General features: G+C 37.6%; 1 long non-coding RNA gene across 1 annotated transcript; it reads left to right on the top strand.

Annotated features, from left to right (window-relative positions):
* The first annotated feature begins 6,486 nt into the window (after window positions 1-6,486).
* LOC145012979 (uncharacterized) lies at window positions 6,487-18,935 on the top strand. Its single transcript, XR_013664773.1, has 2 exons — window positions 6,487-6,936; window positions 18,771-18,935. It is a non-coding gene; the product is annotated as an uncharacterized LOC145012979 (long non-coding RNA).
* The last annotated feature ends 2,172 nt before the right edge of the window (window positions 18,936-21,107 follow it).

The raw sequence follows: 21,107 nt of genomic DNA, 5'->3' as shown, positions 1-21,107 counted from the left end.
TACGGGGCAACCGTAGCATTCGCTAGTGATCAGTGGTGGAAAGTGTTGTAAGACTACGGGGCAGCCGTAGCATTCACTAGCGATCAGTGGTGGAAAGTGTTGTAAAAAAGACTACGGGACAGCCATAGCATTCACTAGCAGATAGTGGTGGGAAGTGTTGTCAGACTACAGGGCAGCCGTAGCATTCACTAGCAGACGGTGATAGAAGGTGATGCAAGACTGCAGGTAAGCCGTAGCATTCCATAGTAGCTTCGTTGGCGGAGTTGGGGCGAGGCCCTTATCTCCTAGCATTCAGATGGGGATCGGAATGGGTAATGGATGAGAATGGTAAGGAGTTTGCCTGTATAGCCCTTGAGAGGTGAGACCTTGGGAGAGGCCGCTCTAGGATATAGTTGGGTGAGACCCGCGGGTGAGGCCCGTATGAGAGTAGCAATGTAGGTGAGACCTGAGAGCAGGGTTGCTCAGTAGTATGGTTGGGAGAGACCCGTGGGCGAGGCCCATGTGAGAGTAGTTAGGCAAGTGAGACTAGAAGGATAGGGGTGGGTGAGACCCGTGGGCGAGGCCCGTGAGTTTTAGCAGCACAGGTGGGACCTGGTAGGGATCTTAGAGTCAAGATAGGGGATCGGGGATCCCAGGAAATTGTAGTGCCTGCATGGTAGAAAAGATTGAGCAGTTATAGGTGGTTGAAGTTTCGTCGAAAGTCGCTGGGAGCGACTAGTAGTCGTGTTGGGTCAGCGATCGGTGGGAGCTGGTAATCCAGATATTGATAGGTTGGTAGGGACCAGGTTGGTCTCAGTTCATCCGGAAGCCAGATAAGGAATAGCTTTCCAGTCAGTAGCATTGCGAGTATGCAGCATATGGTGGAATTCAGTTAGTTGATCGTGGGGTGCTCGACACCAAATGATAGTAGAAAGAATGCCCAGTGGATACTGGCGATAATGACCCGTACTGGGAGTAGCGGGAGTAATAGATATGGTGAAGATAGGGTCTTCACATGGGCAGAGGAAATAGATGGTTATGGAGCATTGCTTTGGAAAGGAAAGGAAATCGCGCAAGGAAAGAAGGGGTGAACCCCTATGGGTTCAGTTGCAGTACTCGGAGAGTACAAGAAGGATTGTCGGTTGATTAACTTGGGTTTGCAGAATGTTCAGGGTCAGGGTTGACCCGAGATTATTACCCGCAAGGATTTACGTAATTCTGAATGACTGAGCGGAAGGCCATTGAAGGTAGGCAGCTGATGTTAGAATAATTGGTGGGGTATTGGAGGCATATCGCAGGCGGTGGATCATAGCAAACTTCGAGGATGAAGTTTAGTTTAAGTGGGGGAGAGTTGTAACACCCAAAGTCTGGAAGGCCAAGAAAGGAAAGAAAACCCTAATTTTAAAGGGTGACTCGGCGAGTCCAAGGAGGAACTCGGTGAGTCCGAGCGGGATTCGAGTCGAGGAGTAAGTGGCCGACTCGCCAGTCGAGGAGTAAGTGACCGACTCGGCGAGTCGGCCAAGGGGACTCGGCGAGTGTGGTCTGTACAAGGAAAAACCCTAAATTCGGGACTTGGTGCCTATTTAAACGTCTCATTCTCTTCCCTAGGGTTCCTTTACTGCCTCTTTCACCCAGAACATCGAACCCTAAGCCCCATTGTTGCTCATTCAAGCTTCCAAGCCATTTTTGGGTGATTTGAAGGGAGAAAAAGAAGGGGAATCATTGAAGCTTCAAGGATTGGCCTTAGATCTAAAGATTTGGGGAAACTTTCTGAGTTATTGAAGGTATTAAGTCGTTTCTCTCCTTTAGATCTATTATGGTTGTGAGTTTTGGGGGTTTTCTAGCCATGATTAGCTACCCCTTTTGAGTTAGAAGCCAGATTTGAAGTTGCTACTTCGGATCTAAGCATATTATGGTCTTGAGAAGCGTAAAGTATCTGCCCTTGAGTTGATTATGGAGCCTCTTTGCCTTAAAGCCTAGTTTATGGTGTATTTTTCCTTCATCTCCTTCTCTACACATAAAGTTTGCAACTTTACGTGAGGAATAGGCTTGGGAAGGGTGGATCTACAGTTTGGAGTCCATGCATGACTCAAAAGTCCTCTGCATGTAAGGAGATATGAATGGACTCGGCGAGTCCTTAGAGTGGACTCAGCGAGTAGCATGAAGAGTAGGAGAAACTCGACGAGTGGGATGAACAGCTCGTCGAGTCAGATGAAGATTGCCTTGTACTCGGCGAGTAGCGAGTCAGGTCGCGATACCCCAAACCCTTCGAGTTGAGACTCGAATCAGTGAGTCGAGTGGAGACTCGGTGAGTTGGACAGGTTAGGACTCAGAAATCGGTAGACTCAGAGAGTCATGGACTGACTCGGTGAGTCGAGACGCAAAAGGAAGGACTCTGAATATATGAACTCGGCGAGTCAGTAGGTTGACTCGGCGAGTAGGGTTGACCGGGGAGGTTGACCTTGACCAAGACTTTGACTTTGACCAGAGTTGACTTGGTTGTCTCTCGGGGGTCAGTTAGACTCAGTGTTGCTTTGATATTGGTAGTTCGGGGAGCAAGGGGAGCAGGAGTTCAGAGAGTTGCCGGCCTGCAACTAGTGAGATCATCAGCAAGTTCAGCCAGTGCAAGTGAGTTTCCCTTTGTGTGAATGGGTCTAAGGCTACAATACCGACCCATGTAGTTATGAGTAGAAGGCCCGGGAGTTAGCCCTAGGCACAGTATGCTAGTATGATATTCAGGACGAGGTCCATTAATAGCGGGCGGGTGCTCAAGGATTTGTTTATATGATAGTTTATACTTGTTGTCTGTGTGATACATGTATGTGCCTGGTAGGGAGGTGAGTGTGGGCGAGGTCCCGTATCTCACCAATAACAGAGTGTGGATGGGGTTCCATATCTCATTAGTAGCAGAACAGGGGCGAGGCCCAAGTTAGGGAAGGAGTGAGAGTGGCTGGGCCCGTATCTCACTACTAATAGGAGCGTGGACGGGGTTCCATGACTCATCAGTAGCAGGACAAGGGCGAGGCCCAGGATAGGCGAGGCCTTAGGACAGGATCAGTCGTATGTGTTTAGCGTATGTGTTGTGATACGTTTATGTGTTATTATTTGTTGGCGGGCGAGGCCCTGTGACAGGCGAGGCCTAAGTGAAACAGATCTGTATCCGAGCGGGGCTCGAAGCCAGGCGGGGCCGTTATAGCGGGTGAGGCCCAGAATAGCGGGCCTGGCCCAGTATGTGCAGTATGTGGTAGGGTGGGGAACTCACTAAGCTTCGTGCTTACTGTTTTCGGTTTTGGTTTTAGGTATTTCCGGTAGCGAAGGGAAGAGCTCGGGGTGATCGCATGGCACACACCATTGATTAGATAGCCTGGGAATGTTTTACTCTGATAACGAACATGTGTTTTGTAAATTAATACTCTGTTATGTTTTGGATTGATGATTTTGCTTTAAGTAATGTTTTATTAAAAGAAATTTTTGGTCTTGAATTTTGGGTCGTTACACTGATATGCTAGGCAAGGTACCAATCGGCAGGGCTGAATAGGAGGCCAGCACCCAGATATGCTAGGCAAAGTACCAGTCGACAGGACCGAAGGGGTAGTTAGTACCCAATTATGTTTTGCAGTATGTGTTATGTATGGTATGTGGTATGATGAGGGAACTCACTAAGATTTGTGCTTACAGTTTTCAGTTTTGTTTTCAGATACCTCTTCATCGAAGGGGAAGGAGCTGGCACGGTAGCAACGTATCGCACACACACAGGATTTCCGCATTATGAGATTCTTGGGATTGTACTCTGATTTTATTATTATTTTTATGATATGGTTTGAAACATGTGATTATGGTTTTATGGAATGATGTAAATTGATGATGTTTTCTTATAAATGTTTTCTAAATCGTTAGATCAAAATGAAATTTTTGGTCTTGAAAATTTGGATGTTACAAGATTACCCTAATGTTCTAGGCATAATTATATAACTAATGCTATACAGTTAGTAATAATTATGAAATCAGTAATAGTATAGCATGTATTAAACATGTAAAAGGTTTGAAAACTATAAAAGTGGGACCGTAAACTCACTTTTGAAGCGTGAACCGTTGATGTAGGGTAGAATCATAATTCCGGAACTCGGGAACCACTCAGGAGGTAGGGGCACATAAATCGAGAATGAGAGAGATATGTGTTGGTGTCCAAACTAAATTGCCGGAGCTTGCTATTTATAAAAAGTTTTGGAGTGCATGCTGAGCAATGTGCGTGTGGCTCCACCCGGGAGCTGCCATCTGTCCGCCTTCATTCGTGCCACATCATTCGTATCCTGATGGATCTACACGTCAAAATGCGCCCCGCATGCCGCGCATGGGTACGGGCGCAAACGAATTTCCAACTTTAAAAATTTGTATCTCCTGTGTACGAGCTCTTTTTTCAACAATACTTATATCCCTATGTAGGTATCGACGTACACTACAACTTTCCTTTTGGTCGTTTTGGCCAAGTTTAAGTTTTATCTTTAGACCGTATTTTATAATTGTTATGATTTTATAAAAATCATAATTCTCTCGTTGGTATTCCATTTTAAGCGTTCTTTGTCTCAAAATTCCTACTTTGAGGTACTACGATTTTCATTTTGGTGACTTTTGCTAAAAGTCGACCGTTTTCTTTGTAGTTTTGATGTTGTAACTTTTTATGTGTGATAGATTTTTATTCATTATAAAAATCATATATTTTCCGTACTAAGTCAGATTTTTACGAAATTTGTATTTTTGGAATCCTGCTGTTATGTACATTCTAAAAATGTTAACCTACTCATAAGATGATACGATTTTTCACATACTTATTTCTGATCCAAAAGTTGACGTAATTGTTTAAATTAAGGACAAATCGAATATATTTCTCCATATGTTATATTATTACATTGTGGTCCTATTACATGATTCCGAAACACTAAATTCTGACAGCGGTTGGTGACGTATTTTCTGGGTTGTCACAAGATAGACAGTTGAACAGTTGATCCTACCCTAAAGCCACAACCAAATGAGGAACAAACCAAAAGGCCTAGATCAAGAATTCTCAGGCTATCTTACTTGAGTACATATAAACCCTACGACAAGCACTCGATGATCACCAATCTTACCGACACTCTAACCAACATACCAACACTCCTCTACATCATACCATATAAGGACATATAGGAAAATACATAATATACTGAGGAAACTCACCTAAGCTAAACAATTGAAGCTCAACTATAACCTCAACAATAGAAGAACTAACACAAGCTACCTCCTAAAGCTCGAAGAAGTGTAGGTGATACAAGATCTGAAGTCTCAAACACCTTCTTCAAGCAACAAGGACACCACTCTTCCTTCCAAGCTTGAAACACCAACAGGACACACTCAAACACTAAGAACACATGCATACTAGGGTTTCTATATGAGGGGACGAAGACTAGTTATGCGAGAAAACCTAATCATAAGGTTACTTAAATATGACCAAAGACCCAAGATCTAGGGCTTTGAACTCAACTGCCACCGCGTCGTGGCCAACCACGTTGTGGCCACTTAAATGATGTGGCCAAATAATTAATGTGGTTGCGCCATGTAGGTGGTTATTCATCACCATGTGGCGGTCAACCAAAATCCCCAAAAACTTCGAAAACTTAGAATAATTAATCAAAAGGATAATACCTGAAAACGGATGTTACAATGTAGAAAGATGATGTGACAATCCATTGAACTCTATTTAACGGATGCCCTAAGTAATAAAACTTCAGATTTTATTCTTTAATATAACTTGTGAATGTTCTTTGGTGATATTGCAATTATAATTTATAAATACAATTTTTTAAAAGAAAATTTAATTGATGAACTTTTTATGTGGAAAGCAATTTGTTACACCAAACCAACACATTTTTGTCTATATATTTTTAATTTTCTATTTTAAAATAACAAAGTATACTAAAAATTCTTAACAAATATATACTAAATATTATACGAATAGTTATATTATTGACATCTTCAACCCACTAGATTGCCCAAAATAGAAAAAATTATAATCCAAGTTACGTAATTTTTTTTGCAAAATGGTTCAAAATTCCGTTTCATTTTAGTTTTCAAAAGTGAAATCTCATAAATCCATTTTTTTGATCTCCTATTTGTCCCTAAGGAGATCAGTAAATATCAATTCGTAGTTTCTTATTACCAATTTTATCATAACTTCGTTTAGGCATAACTTTAATGATATACAGAAGCGTAACTTTGGGGGATTAATGTAATTTTCTGCTATTCATGGATGTAACTCTATGGTTATTGAAGTATATATGTCAAAATAACTTATGAGTTATGATACTGGTAGCTGTCTCTCTTACGGTTTGTCGAATTATAATGAATGCATTCACATGGATGGCCAACACTCATATTTCTGAATAATCCAAATTCCATGTACAGACGATTAACCCGAACCTCACATATAAATTTTGACCTATTAGAAGACTAAGACTTGACGTAGAAAATTGAGCTCTCTTTCATAATTCTTTGTTCACGTAGGCACCTAACACTCATCACTATTCCATCTTCATCAAACAGTTCGAAGTTACGTTCAGAAACTCATCATGATATCTTCAGACACTAATAAGCAAATCATCTCCTTCTGTACATTCATGGTGGGTTGTTTCTCCTGCTATGTAGCAAGAGACATTATAACAACGGGGCAAAACATCAGTGATGGTTCAGATTATTTAGAATCTCCGGAGAAGAAGTTTCAAATGGGCTTCTTTTCACGTGAGGAATCATCAGAAGTAAGACGATATGTGGGTGTATGGTATACCATGGATCCAAAGACCGTGGTGTGGGTGGCTAATCGTGATAAACCAGTGCTGGATTCCACTGGAGTTCTTGCTGTTTCAGAAGAAGGTAGCCTTAAGCTGCTCGATGGAAATGGAGTTGAATACTTCTCTACAGAAACAGGTATGTTAACTGAATGAATTTACTTTTACGAAATAAGTTTGACCGTTTGATGTGGAATTTTTTTTAAGATGTAGCTAACAGAGCAAAGACGTTTTAATTCATGCAATAGTCTTTTTGAATGATAATTGTTTTTGGTAAAATGACTAAAAAGAATACTACATGTTAGGTGTTCAAAATATCCAAAGACCGAAAACCGAATCGAAAAACCTAAAAACCGTACCGATTTTCAGGTTAACCAAACCGATATTTTTGAATTTTTCGGTTTGGTTAACCGAATCGGTAAAATCTTCGACTTTTCCGTCCAGTTAAGGTTCATGTTTTTTGCTACGGACGGTTAACCGAAAAATCGAAATTTTATTTTCTATTTTTTGAAATAATGTTTATATTTTGTCATTTAAGTTAACATCAAAATTATTTCTTAGAAATTTCCAATTATAATTAGTAATCGGTCATATTATTTATATTTTCCATGATAAACCAATAATGGTCATCATTAACATTTGTTATAAATATACATAGGTTGATATAGATTAAAATTATCATTTCATTTCATTACCATTTCATACAAATAACTACATATTTGACTATCTTTTATCTATTATTTAAAAAAATATATTTTTGTATTAGTCGATATTATTTTCTATATTCCATGGATATTTGATAATTCATCCTAATTCCATTATTAATAACAACAACAACATAATTAAACAAATTATACGGATTATTCATTGACATTCATTCTTTTTAGGAAATTTGTTATGGGGTTTAGCAATCTTAACAATTTTTTGTTAATTAGTAATGGTTAATTGGTTAACCGGATAACCTAACCGAGAAAATAAGTTAACCGAATACTGGTAACCTGATTTTTCAGTTTAGGTTTAAGTTCAAGAAATGAACAAACCGATAGTATCGGTTAACCTTCCAAAACTTATTTTCGGTTCAGTTAACCATTCATGAACACCCCTAATAAATGTCAATAAAAAACTATAGCTTATTTTGGATTGTAAGTAAACCTGAATTAACGATAAATAAAATAAACATAATATTTTAACATAGATTTCGAAACACTTCTTTTATTATAATATTGTAAGTTTTATAGGTCAACTTACTATTTTTATCTAAAATCAATAACTTTTATAAAAATAACGTTATTTTTATTACACGGTTGATAAATAAAAATAATGTTGATAATTACAAAAATATAGTCATTGATAATAAATTTGTAAATACTACAAATTCTATAAAATTTGATGTTAATAGTGTGCCTTTTAGTTAATGGTTTTTGTTTCTATACTTGGTATTAATAAAGTTGGCTCATATTTTTTCATTATAATGTAGTATTATTTTGTAAAGTAGTATTTTGTAAAATCAAAAATCAAAATAATAACATGTTAATAAACATAACATGATGGAGATATACCTCTCATCCTTTATGTTTCACTTTCTAATGTGTTTAAAATATTAAATATATTTTCCCTTTTAATTTGTTAACTACTTAGTCATTAGCTATCTTTAAAAGTTAGAATTCAGATAGATTTTCAGAAGATAATAAATATAACGTGTAGATAAAGTGCAGAAAATAGAAATATACTTTACTCTATCTACTAATTTGTGCAATGTATGCCACAAAAACAAAAAGAGAGATGAAAACAAATTATTAACTAAGATTATAGTGAATGGTGTATGTTACAAACATTCTCATGAAAACCACCTATGGACATGTTGCTTATTTGTCTTATTTATAAATTTATCAATTTAGATCATGCTCCGACAACTGCAGGAGCCATCAGTAATCCTGAAAAACCAATATAATTTCAAAAGAGGATTCAAATAAGTTAAATGTACCTAGGAAGAAAAAAGGGACAAAGTAACAAAATAGTTGTACTTTGAAAAAAAAATAGGTGTGTTTCATCTCCACCTAACCCTAAAAAAAGAAATATATGAAAGCTTTATATGTTTCCACCCAAGAATGAAACGTTAGAGAAAAAAAAAACAAGGTGCATATGTTACAAATTTGACGGATCATGTCATGCAACAATATAGGTTATACAAGTGACAAACTTGCTTATCTAAAACTTATTCTAATTACATCTTTAGATGTACAACTATTAAGCAATTGAATGCTAACTTTTTTTAATCATTTGCTAATAACTTTATTTTAAAATTTATATAATATTTGAGACTAATAAGAGCTCGCCTCTCGATAAAATTAGTAATGTACTCCAACAAACACCAACATTATGAGTTTGTTGCCATCAAAAATAAAAAAACTCCAGTAAAAAAAAGATGAAACTTGGATCCTTATTGTCAACTATGAATTTGGAATAGCCAAGAATAAAAAAATCATTGCCCTCTAAAAATAGAATTTGAAAAAATAAAACTAATATGAATGATCTTCACCTCCAACTATGAAATTACATTGATATTATATCATTTAGATTCCATTATTGAATTCAATAACATGATTTTGAGGTGTTATACCTGCAGGCCTCTCATCAACAACTTTTTTCCAATTTGGAGGTGAAGATGAAGCTCTGAAAAAAAAAACTACATTTAAATTATTAAACTTAGTCCTTATACTATAACAAAGGAAAATGTAATAAAAATTTATAATAGATAAGTAACTGAAAAGAACTGTATCTAATTATAATTGTGGTGATTTGATGAAAATTGTGGTGATTTGATGAACAGATACAATCATGGTATATGTGAGACATTTTCACAAACACCTGGTATGCTTGTCTGTTAATCACTATTTTATAAAAATACTTCGACAAATAATTACAAAACTAAACACGTACAATAATGATGAAAAGAAAAGAGAGGACGACTCTTCTTCTTTGGAAAATTTTGAAAAAATAAAAAGAAAAGAGAGAACGAATCATAATCCAATCGACCTCTAATTAGAAATAGGGATATGTTACCTTCAACCTAATCATTTGGTGCTTCTGTTCTGTCTTTTTCAGTAGCGTAAGATGCATGAGTAGGAAAACAAATCTCAAGTAAGAGAGACTGTGAAGGAAGTGATGGAAATCATGTGATGGTGGAAGAGATGTGGTGTTGTGGTATTGGTTGTGGTGTTTGGATATTGGTTTAGATCAGCAGAGGCAGTGGTGGGGTGTAGCACTGGAGGTAAGGTGGTGGTGGTTCATTCAAATTTCTAAGGTTTTCATAGAGATAGCGAGAGAGTAAAATGATGGTTATAGAAGGGGAGTCCTAGGGCGTAGCGATAGACGAAAACCAAGATAATAGGAGTGGTTGTTGATAAGTTGATTTCAATAGTGATTTATTGAGATTGGGTTGAAGGTAAATCAATCCTGATTTTGTGGGATAGATTGAAAATGTCTAACTTTAGAGAGTAGCAAATAGACTGTAGAGCAATAACGTTTGCTGATTATTTGGGATACAAATTGATCTGATCGAGACTCAAATGAACGGGAAATTAAAACATAGGTGAACAAAAAACTGCCTAAGTGGTAAATAGAGGGTCTAAGAAGATGCCATGTGGCATGTTTATGAGTCTTTTATTAGAAGAGAAGATTTTTATGTTAATTTCAATTAATGATTGGTCATTTTATTATGATCATTTTGGTATGTACTATATGTTTAAAATGTTAATTATGGTTTTATGGTCATTTCTAATTTTATATGATTATAAGTTAAAAGAAACTCATGTTTTCCACATAAAGCAAAATATATATCCGAAAAATAAATAATTTCGGGATACAAATTGATCTGATCGATACTCAAAATGAGCGGGAAATTAAAACATAGCTGAACAAAAAACTGCCTAGTGGCAAATAGAGGGTCTAAGAAGATGCCATGTGGCATGTTTATGAGTCTTTTATTAGAAGAGAAGATTTTTATGTTAATTTCAATGAATGATTGGTCATTTTATTATGATCATTTTGGTATGTATTATATGTTTAAAATGTTAATTATGGTTTTATGGTCATTTCTAATTTTATATGATTATAAGTTAAAAGAAACTCATGTTTTCCACATAAAGCAAAATATATATCCGAAAAATAAATAATTTTGGAATGTTGCGAAACAAAAATTCTAGTGCAAAAATTAAACATCCCAAAAATTTGAACAAATTTAAAACTTTTAAAAACAACCCTTTTGTCTAATAGAAATGTTACAAAACAATTGTTTCAAAACATTATTTAAAATCAGAGTCTCCGAAGATCTAATAAGTTGTAAAACCAAAAATGTGTATGGTCATGCATTCGTCTCGCCACAATCATATGAAGCACCTGAAACAATAAGATGAAATTATAAGCACGAAGCTTAGTGATTTCCCCTAAAATACCAACACAGGAACAAATAGCACATATACAATAAAAACATACTATGAGTCCAATCAATCATCGGGTTGGAATACCCCAGTCCCTCAACCATTGGATTTGAATGTCGACATATTATGGGTCCAATCAACCATCGGGTTGGAATACCCAAGGCCCTCAACCATCGGGTTGGAATGCCAACATACTATGGGTCCAATCAACCATCGGGTTGGAATACCTTAAGCCCTCAACCATCGGGTTGGAATGCCCTGACCTGTTGGCTTACGCACAAAGCAGTGAAGCCTTAGCCATTGACCAAACATGTGCACATATAATAGATAAGCATACAAATAACCAGCCAGTAAACAAACAGACAGATCTTATAGATCACAAAGCATAGCCTCATCCTATCCACTAGGATGCACATCTAATAGATAACTACAACACACATTGGTACCTTCGACCTGTAAGTACAATGAGGAATACTCACATCCCATACTGAACAGAACTAATGAGGACCGATGTTGAATCTCAACTCTCTAACCGATACCTATTTCCACCAAGTGACCAATTCCATCAAAATCCCAAAATACCTAAAATACTTTCAAGGTCCAACTTGGTCAAAGTCAACGGTCAAGGTCAATAGTCCATGTTGACCCAACACGTATTATTTCCCTTGGCCACACCGTGTTCCGCTAGCATCCAAATACTCGGGAAAACCTCATCCAACACGTCGTGTTGACTTGTTAACACTTCGTGTTCGCTTGAGTTCCAACAACTTAATACATTCAGTTGCCTCTTTGACTCCAAGAGCTCCAAAGCAAAAATCTAGACCAAGATGTGATTAAGAAGGATAAAGTTTCCAACTTTATCCATTGTAACTACCAAAAAGGTCCAAAACCCAAAGCATAGAGCTTAATAATGCAATGATTAACCAATACACACTTAATCCTTAAAGTCTGAAGTCCATCATTTCTAGAAGTGATTCAAACACCTAAACCATCCCAAGGGTTGGTGCTTTTTGGACATACATGTCCAATGCATGTCTTGAATCCATATTAGGTCGAAATGAGGATTTATGACCTAATCTTTATGCATGGCATCAAAACTTGATTATAGACCAGATCCAAGACATTACTAGGTCTCCTTGACCCGGAGATTCATAAAGTTGCAAACTTTATGAGATCTAACCATTCCAACATTCATGAACAAGAAGCAAAAAGGACAAAACCCAATATCTAACAACTTTGAATGATAAAAATCGAGTCTTAGACACTTACAAAGGTCTAGAAGAGTGCCAAATTGAAGAATAGGGGCTTGCTTGCTGGATCTTTTCTTCATTCCTCTACCTTCTTCCTTCTTTAGCTTCAAAAACAACAAATTAGCTCAAAAATGGGAGGGAAGGATGATTAGGGTTTCTTTTAGGGCTTGAGGGGATGATGGGGGCTGAGGGTGAGCAAACCCTAGCCTCAACATTCCTTTAAATAAGGAGCAAAACCCAGAAGATTAAGGTTTCATTCCAGCCATCAACACGTCGTGTTCCAAGAGGTAACATGTCATGTTGCCCAAAATGAAACCCGCACCTCTTCTTATCTGGACACACCATGTTGGTGCCTCCAACACGTCGTGTTCAATCCGCAAAAGGTGACTTATACCCAAAGTTTCTCCTTAAACTTCTGGGTGTTACAACTCTCCCAAAGTTAAATTAGATTTCTTCCTCGGAATCATTCCTTATTATCTCCTTTACCAAACTAAACGATCATGACTGGACTCCCTGAATCCTAAAAATGATTGCGGAAGTCACCCTGCTCTGATGACTGCCCACCCTTACTGATGGCGAATCCAAAATAGAAGATATCACAAGCCCTAACGATGAATGAATCTCACCTCTTCCTTAAGCCAATGAGTATCCAACCGCCATAACTGAAATTGAAAATCCTGAACAATGACTGACTCCAAGACATATTGAACCAATCAAAACTGCTCCCACAAAGACTCAACTTCACAATCCGAACCAAATAACCTATCTAGTTTGAATGAATTTACAGATACTTGAAAATATATACCCTTGACCACCTGCCATATCCTTGATAAAAGTCGACCCTGACATACAAAGGCCTTCCATTAATCGAACCCATTCTAAGCCGAATCCTCATACTGACGGCAGACGAATCCTTGCTCCTACTGAAGGTAACTGATAAAGGACAACCATCACTACTCAGCTCCAAAACCAAGAATCCAATGCCTTATCTGAAAAGAACCCAAACACATCAATTGAGAATTTCCCACTAATCCCAATTCCATAAGACTTGTTTTTAGAACGAAGTATGACTCATCTTTTAGATTTAACCATTTCAACAATTCACAGTTCCTCTTCTTAGCCATACAAATACACTAAGATGTCCTTTGAGGATCAATTGTGATATGGTTTTCATAGTCATTAAGATGATCACTATACTCAAGTACTCTCCCATCTTGCCTAATTTGATTTTTCTCATTCATTTTGTCATACATTGAAACTTTCCAAATGATTCAGAATTATACTTAAACTTGTAAGCATAACCATATTTACTAAACTTTAGTAAATCATGACGGATAGTCTTATCGTTCTTTGTGGTGGACCTGACCAGCGCACACCCAGTGTACCCGATCCCCTAGTCCTTCACTTGACTCACATATACATGTGAACAAGGAATTAGTCTTAATGTCCCAAAGACAAAGGTTCTCATTCATCACACACTCCAAGCTGCATGATTCCAAGTTTCTATCCAACTGAAACTTGGGTGATGAGAATCTTTCTCTATTTGGCAAATTCTCGTCACTACCACAAATGAAAGAATCAAATTCATATTGCTAACATAGAAACATACAAACATCAATTTTTCAAAAATGCCATTGTAAGGAGATATAAAAATAAAACAAAATTTTATTTATTTATAAAATGCGGAAAAAACTTTCCTTACAATGCAACTACAAATGAAAACTATGTTATTACAAATTTCTAAGCAATCTATCATAACTCTTAAGCAGTAGCTCAAAAATCCGATCATCGAACCATGCGATTGAAATCCATCTTCGCAACCAGTTTCAGAATACTCTTCCTTTAAGCTTCTTTCCTTTTGCATGATCCTACAAAAAATTAAAATGAAACCTTGTCACATCATGTATTAAGAATCAACAATTAGGAACATAACAGAGTTAGATAGTGGACTTACTTGGAGCAGAGTCAAACTTTTTGATTCTACCTTCTCTAAGATCTTTCAGGTAGTCAGGGCAGCTTCACAACCAATGTCCCTTCTCTTGGAAATAGAAACATATAGACTCTTTGGGAATGGTACACAAGACTATCTCAGACTTAGCCTTTCTCTTTACCTTTTGGTCAACCGGGTTGACCATGGCCGATCCCTTTCCATTGGGAAGAGAACTCTTTTCTGTACTTCCAATGTCTCCATTGTCAATGCCCATGGAAGTTTGAGAAGTAGATCTTACAATCAAATTTGTTTTTCCAGTGCGCCAAATCATTGTTGATTCAGCAACAACAAGCAAATAAGTAAGATCAATAAGTGTCATGTCATGGTCTGTCACATAGTAGTCCTTAATGAACTCACTACATGACACAGGAAGTGATTGAAGAACCCAGTCAACAACCAACTTCCTCGAGACATAGACACCCAATGCTCTCAGCCTGTCAATATGCGACTTCATCTCTAAGACGTGAGTACACACAGGTCTTCCATCTTGATGTTTCTTTACAAGTAGGGCTTGAGTGACCTTGAACTTTTCAAGTCTTCGAGCTTGTGGGTCAGGGAGAATAATTGGAGGAGGTGGAGGAAGTGAAGTAGATTTCCACTTCCACGATCCAATCTTGGAACATCATCTTCAAGAGGGAATCTTGTTCCAAAAGATTTGGGAAGACCATAGTTGTCTGAACAAGACATCTACAATGGGAGAAATTCAAGTTAGTTGATTTAATTCCTTAATATAACACCCAAATGAAATATTAAGGCTAGGACCCAACACAATATTTTACAATTCGGAAGAGGGATGTCGTAATTTGAATGCAAAATATTTGAAGGTAAGTAAATGACGATTTACCAATTCCCACCATGAAAACGACATTTATCATTAGGTTTTAAATGGATTGAAACTCCTAAATCCTTTGAGATTCATTGAACAATTCAGTGACATGTTTAAATCTCGATTGTGCCCTTCAAGTTTGTGACTGAGATGCCAAGGATCACAAACAAGGTATGAATAACCATGCAAATTAGCATGGTACACTCAATGTTACAACCAACTAATCAATGTGCCGGTTAACCACACATGCTCCATTGATCTATGATTAACATCAAGCTACCCTTTGCCATGCACTGTCAGTCTCAGATTAGTGTGTCAATTAACCACACACACTCCAAAAACGACTTAACAATGTGCAAAGTACAATTTCATGGGTTAGAACCAAATTCATATTTTCCAAAGTAACTAAGATTGAGAATTTATAAGTGTTTAGTTACTTAGTATTTCATTATACTTTTAATGAGAATTTAAATGTCTTGTCAAACCTGTTAGGCTAACGACCGTCCACTAGTCAAGGAAGCGGTGGGTGAGAGTGGACACCCATTAAACTACCATTTTATAGGTAGTAAACCTTATACCCCCTTATAGACCGACTTCGTGAACGAGGCCTACTAACGGTAAGACTGACTTTACTCTTATACACACACACAAACATATATATATATATATATATATATATATATATATATATATATATATATATACACACACTAAACCTATAATATTATAATAGTATATGTGACAACCCGAAATTTTCCATTTGTACGAACATTATCTATTCAATAGAAGCTAGTCCAGTTTCAGTGAGTTTCAGACTTTTCCGTATAAGTTTGCGTACATTAGGGTTTACGTTTAAGGAGTTACCAGGAGAGTGGATACTCCTGGGTTCGTGAAATTTGAACATTCCAAGTTTCATAATGTTATAGTCCAACTTCCGGAATAAAAATATTTTCTGCCAAAATATTCCAGGACTATAAATAGATTTCTGAATTAAATTAATTCATTATTCACATTTCCAACTAGAGAAAAGCCATTTTCTCTCTGACGGATCTTTGGGTTTTCATCCCAGATTGTGAGTCTACTTTCCTAGATGTGTTTTATTACTTGTTTTATGCTTTATAACATAGATTACATGTCTAAAGTACAAGATCCGGGAGCTTACGGCCCAAGAACGTTCTTGGGGTGTAAACTCCAAAACAAGGCCTAAAAGCTACCTAGTCTCATTTCCATGTTAAGCAACTAATTAAGGACTTAATGTATGAACACTAGAGGCTAGAAATCATCCAAGATCATCTAGTTTTAGGCGTTTATGGCCAAGGATATGCTCTTGGGCCGTAAACCCCTTTTTCAAGGGCTAAGAGTGCCCTAAACACCCCTAAGGCTTTAAGACAATTACCCTTTGATACTTGTAACTTGAATGGGGAGTAAATTACATCAAAATCATCCCTAAAAGTGAGTTTACGGCCAAGGAACATCTCTTGGGCCATAAACTCCAAGTAAAGGCACAAATATGTGCCTAATGTCCCCTTTAGCCTAAATCAAAAACATCGAAGCTATCCTACATGTGAAAGTGACTTAAAAGAATTAAAACCAACACCCCATAGGATTTTACGGCCGTAAAATCTAGGGGATATGGTCTTTTGGCCGTAAACTCCTCTATGGAGCATTCTAAGGCCTTAAACTACTTCAAGGATTAATCTATCAATGCTAGGCTTATTCTAGGATTCATTTAGCACCTTAAAACACCCAAAACCACCAAGAGTGGAGTTCACGGCCGTCAAATCAAGGAGTTTATGACCGTAAACTCCAAAGGTGGGGTTTGTTGGGTGGTGAACTCTTTTACAAGGTCTTTTGAAGCTTCAAACCCTTTAACCTTGTCCCATAGCAACTTAAATGCAACCATTAGGACCTATAACACTTATACAAAGTGTTTACATGTTCCTAAGTGTCCCAACTTATTTTGTTAAGTTATTATTTGGCTAATTAGTTATATATATGCTTATTATATGATAACTAGGCTCGTGCGAGTAAACAAGTCTCTGTTTGCCACCTAGCACGGTACCCGATACATCAATCCAATCTACTCACCACAAGTGAGTTCATACCCCTTAAATTAACCTTTGAAATGCTTTTAAATGTTTTAAATACTTTATGGGGGGGATACAAGTTAAACACTTACAGTTATTACATCAATCACATGTGATTACATTAATCACATGTGATTAATAACTAAAAAACCAATGATTTTTATCATTGTTCAAACTGTTTATCAAACTATTTCACTTCAAAATGTTTTACAAACTCTTTTACTTATCAAATGCTTTTATTAAACTTTGTTTTACTTCTTATAAATTGCATGCCCATATATGTATAGGTATATAAGTAATGTTTAAAGGGCTTAGGAAGGCCATCCGCTCTATTTCCTTTTCCTCGATTTGGATGTGGTCTGGTGGGATTTCGGGTGACCATCCGAGGGTCGTTTCAATGTTAGTTATATATCATATATACATGTATAGACATAAAAGTACTTCCATATTCATACTTATCAGTACATCATCAGTAAGTTACCATCGGGGTAACATAGGATCATACTACTGCAATTTCTAGATAAATGAGTCAGTTCATTCATGAGTTAATACTTATTACTACGAGTACTTATACAACTATACTAGAAAGAGAACATATATAACTATACTAGAAAGAGAACATATACAACTATACTAGAAAGAGAACATATACAACCATACTAGAGGAAGAACATATACAACTATACTAGAACAGTTCATTTCATTACATATACAAGAATACGTTGACAATTGTGATCCACTGTATCGGAGCATGCCTTAATTGTCATGGCCCGAGTTGTAGCCAAAATTCTCTTGGAGGGAGAGCGTGAGTTTGCGTATGGATCTATACTGGATTGACTATCCTACACCTTGCTGCTAGCTACAGCCGAACCTGCAGGTCTGCGGGTGCCAAACATCATTCCGTTATTACGACCATTCGTATGTCGTTGTTACCAGTCGATAGTATGGTGCAATTTATCACATGATACCTTAATATAAACCCGGTTTAAGGTAGTTAGTACAACAGTAGTTCCTATAATACAAAACTACAGTACTACAATGATTTACCCATTACATATTTTAGTGATAACCTCACTTAAACATTAATGTACAAACTATATTTTGTTAAATGATAGTTACACCAGGGAAATTACACACTTTTACAACAAACAAGTATACAAAATAGTTAAGCCTTGGTAGAAGGCTACTTTAATAGAAAATATAGGTTTTTCTGAGAGATTCAAACTTTTTTACAAATACTTACAAACCTTTACATACATTTTACAAACTTATACTTGATACATGTTCAAACATTTTTGGATGACAAATACCGACACTAAAATACTTATGAACTCACCAGCTTAATGCTGATAAACTCTTTCAAAATAACTTGTAATCTCAGGTCATCAGTAGACAGGTACCGAGGCCAACTTTTGAGAAGATGGAGCGCATTCAAGACTCATCTTATTATTTTGATATACGTTATTTTTGGTGTCTAAAATGTACAGAACACGCTTGTATTAAAATTCTATATTTAATGCAATGGATGATGCTGTTTGCTTATTTACATTTACTGTGTTGTGATACTTTACATGATGTCCTCCGCCCCAGAACATTTCCGCCGTTCTTGGTTTTGGGGTGTGACAAATTTGTATCAGGGCATTGTTTATAGTGAATCAAGTATATCAACCCATAAAAGATATACTAAACTATAAACCCATTTGGGATTAAAACACTCTGACCAAGAGTCTATAATTTAAATACTAAAATATTTAATTAAGTATACTAGTCTGCATTCATACTAAAAGCAGTGTCACAACGACAAGAACAAAAGTATTACGATTGTTAAATATCATAGGTAAGCTCGAGGATATATGGTCAGTCCTGGGAATGGCATAGTCTGATCAATTATGCTGGTCCTAGGAGTGATTAGCATATGCCCTAGAATGGTTGTGATGTGTTAACAAGTCTAAAAACTTACCAACAATACCACAAGAAGATCAATAGAACCTAAACTTAAAATACTATAGGTGTATTTTGTACTACTAACTACATATATACTATATCCTTATACCTCTCTTCTCGCGTAGATCTAAATGGCTGGATTTCATAACGGCAACCCGCACTTTCCAAATGAAGGCAACGCAGGATGGCTCGAAGTAGAGTCTGATGATGAGCACCAAATTCCGTTGGATGATCATCAAGCTGAAGGCTTCTCGGATGGATCAGACTCTGAGCCCGAAGTCAACAACCTACCTCCAGTAGGTCAAGCCCCGAACAACAACCCTCGACCAGCTTTTCCAGGTCCCACTCCCTTGTGGGTAGATAACTTGAATCGCTGGAGTGATGAGCAGGGTCAACCCTTACCCTACATTGGGGACCGATGTTTTTACAACGCTAGCGATGGTGGCTCTGCGGACCGAGCTCTGCCCATCATAATCCGCAGAATAGCTCGTAATGTTGAGCAAGGTCGAGTAGCCTTTGACCGGGTCGTGGAGATTGATGCCAACTCTGGTGTCAACACAGTCTGCATTCGCCGTCTCGAAGAAGACATGGAACGGACCCGGAGAACCAATGAAACTCTACAACAACATCTGGTTGCCTCTCAAGCAGAAGTCATGGAACTTCGAGCTCGTCAAAGGGCTCATGAACGACACCTTCAAGAGGTGGTCCGTCAAATGAGAGACCTCAGGGTTCTCCCAAGGAATACTCATCACCGTTAGATGATGTCTAGTACATCATTATCTTTTGGGTTAAGGATTAGCCTTTAACATCTGTGCTCTAAGTAGCACTTATCTGTAAAATATTCCTAACTTTCAGTACTCTAATTAGGAATCTAAGAACTGTCAAACTTTCCGTATGGTATGATGTAAGACCTACTGTTAGGTCAATTTTCATTGAACTCGTTACATCAGTAATACCAGTATTATTGACAACTACCTACTTTGTGGGAAGAATCTTTACACTTGTGTTTTCCTACGAATCTTCCTTGTTATGATCTCAAACACTCATTCAATTGTTGGGCTATGGTTAGTTAGTCCATGTGTCACTCTCACCTTACTTACAATTTGATTCTTACCACTTTTCTCATCTTTATAAACTTATAGCTGAAAGATGCCTCCTCGCAAATCTCCCCGAAATAACCCTACACCTACACCGCCTCCTCCACCTCCGGTCATCGATACAGCAGCCCTAAATGCTGCCGTAGCTGCAGCAGTGGCAACTGCCATGGCACAGTATCACTCTACTGATGCCAGCAGAGGTGGAACCCCTGTAAACTCCATTCTAGTTGAAACTCCTGTGCGCTCGAGAGAGTGCTCTTACAAGGATTTCACCAACTGCAAGCCGAAGTCCTTTCATGGGACCGGTGGAGTCATTGCCCTCTCACAATGGTTCGAGAAGACTGAATCAGTCTTCGAAATTTGTTCATGCCCTGCTGCGAGCAAAGTCAAATATGCCGCATGCACCTTTGACGGAAAGGAACTTACGTGGTGGAACGGCCACGTTAAATCTCTAACTCTCGTCGTGGCCAACGACATAGGCTGGGAAACGATGAAAGACCTCATGATTGAGGAATACTGCCCGAGGGGCAAGATCCAGAAACTAGAGCAGGAGCTTTGGAGCCTAACCATGAAGGACACCAACATTGTTGCTTATACCGCCAGATTCGGCGAACTGGTGGCCCTCTGCCCTAATATGGTTCCCACTGAAGGGAAAAAGATCGAAAGGTACATATGGG

The sequence above is a fragment of the Lactuca saligna genome, chromosome 8, assembly GCF_052625555.1.
Source record: "Lactuca saligna cultivar CGN05327 chromosome 8, ASM5262555v1, whole genome shotgun sequence".
Taxonomy (NCBI): domain Eukaryota; kingdom Viridiplantae; phylum Streptophyta; class Magnoliopsida; order Asterales; family Asteraceae; genus Lactuca; species Lactuca saligna.
The sequence above is the reverse complement of the archived record's forward strand: the minus strand, read 5'-3'. Positions and strand labels throughout refer to the sequence as shown.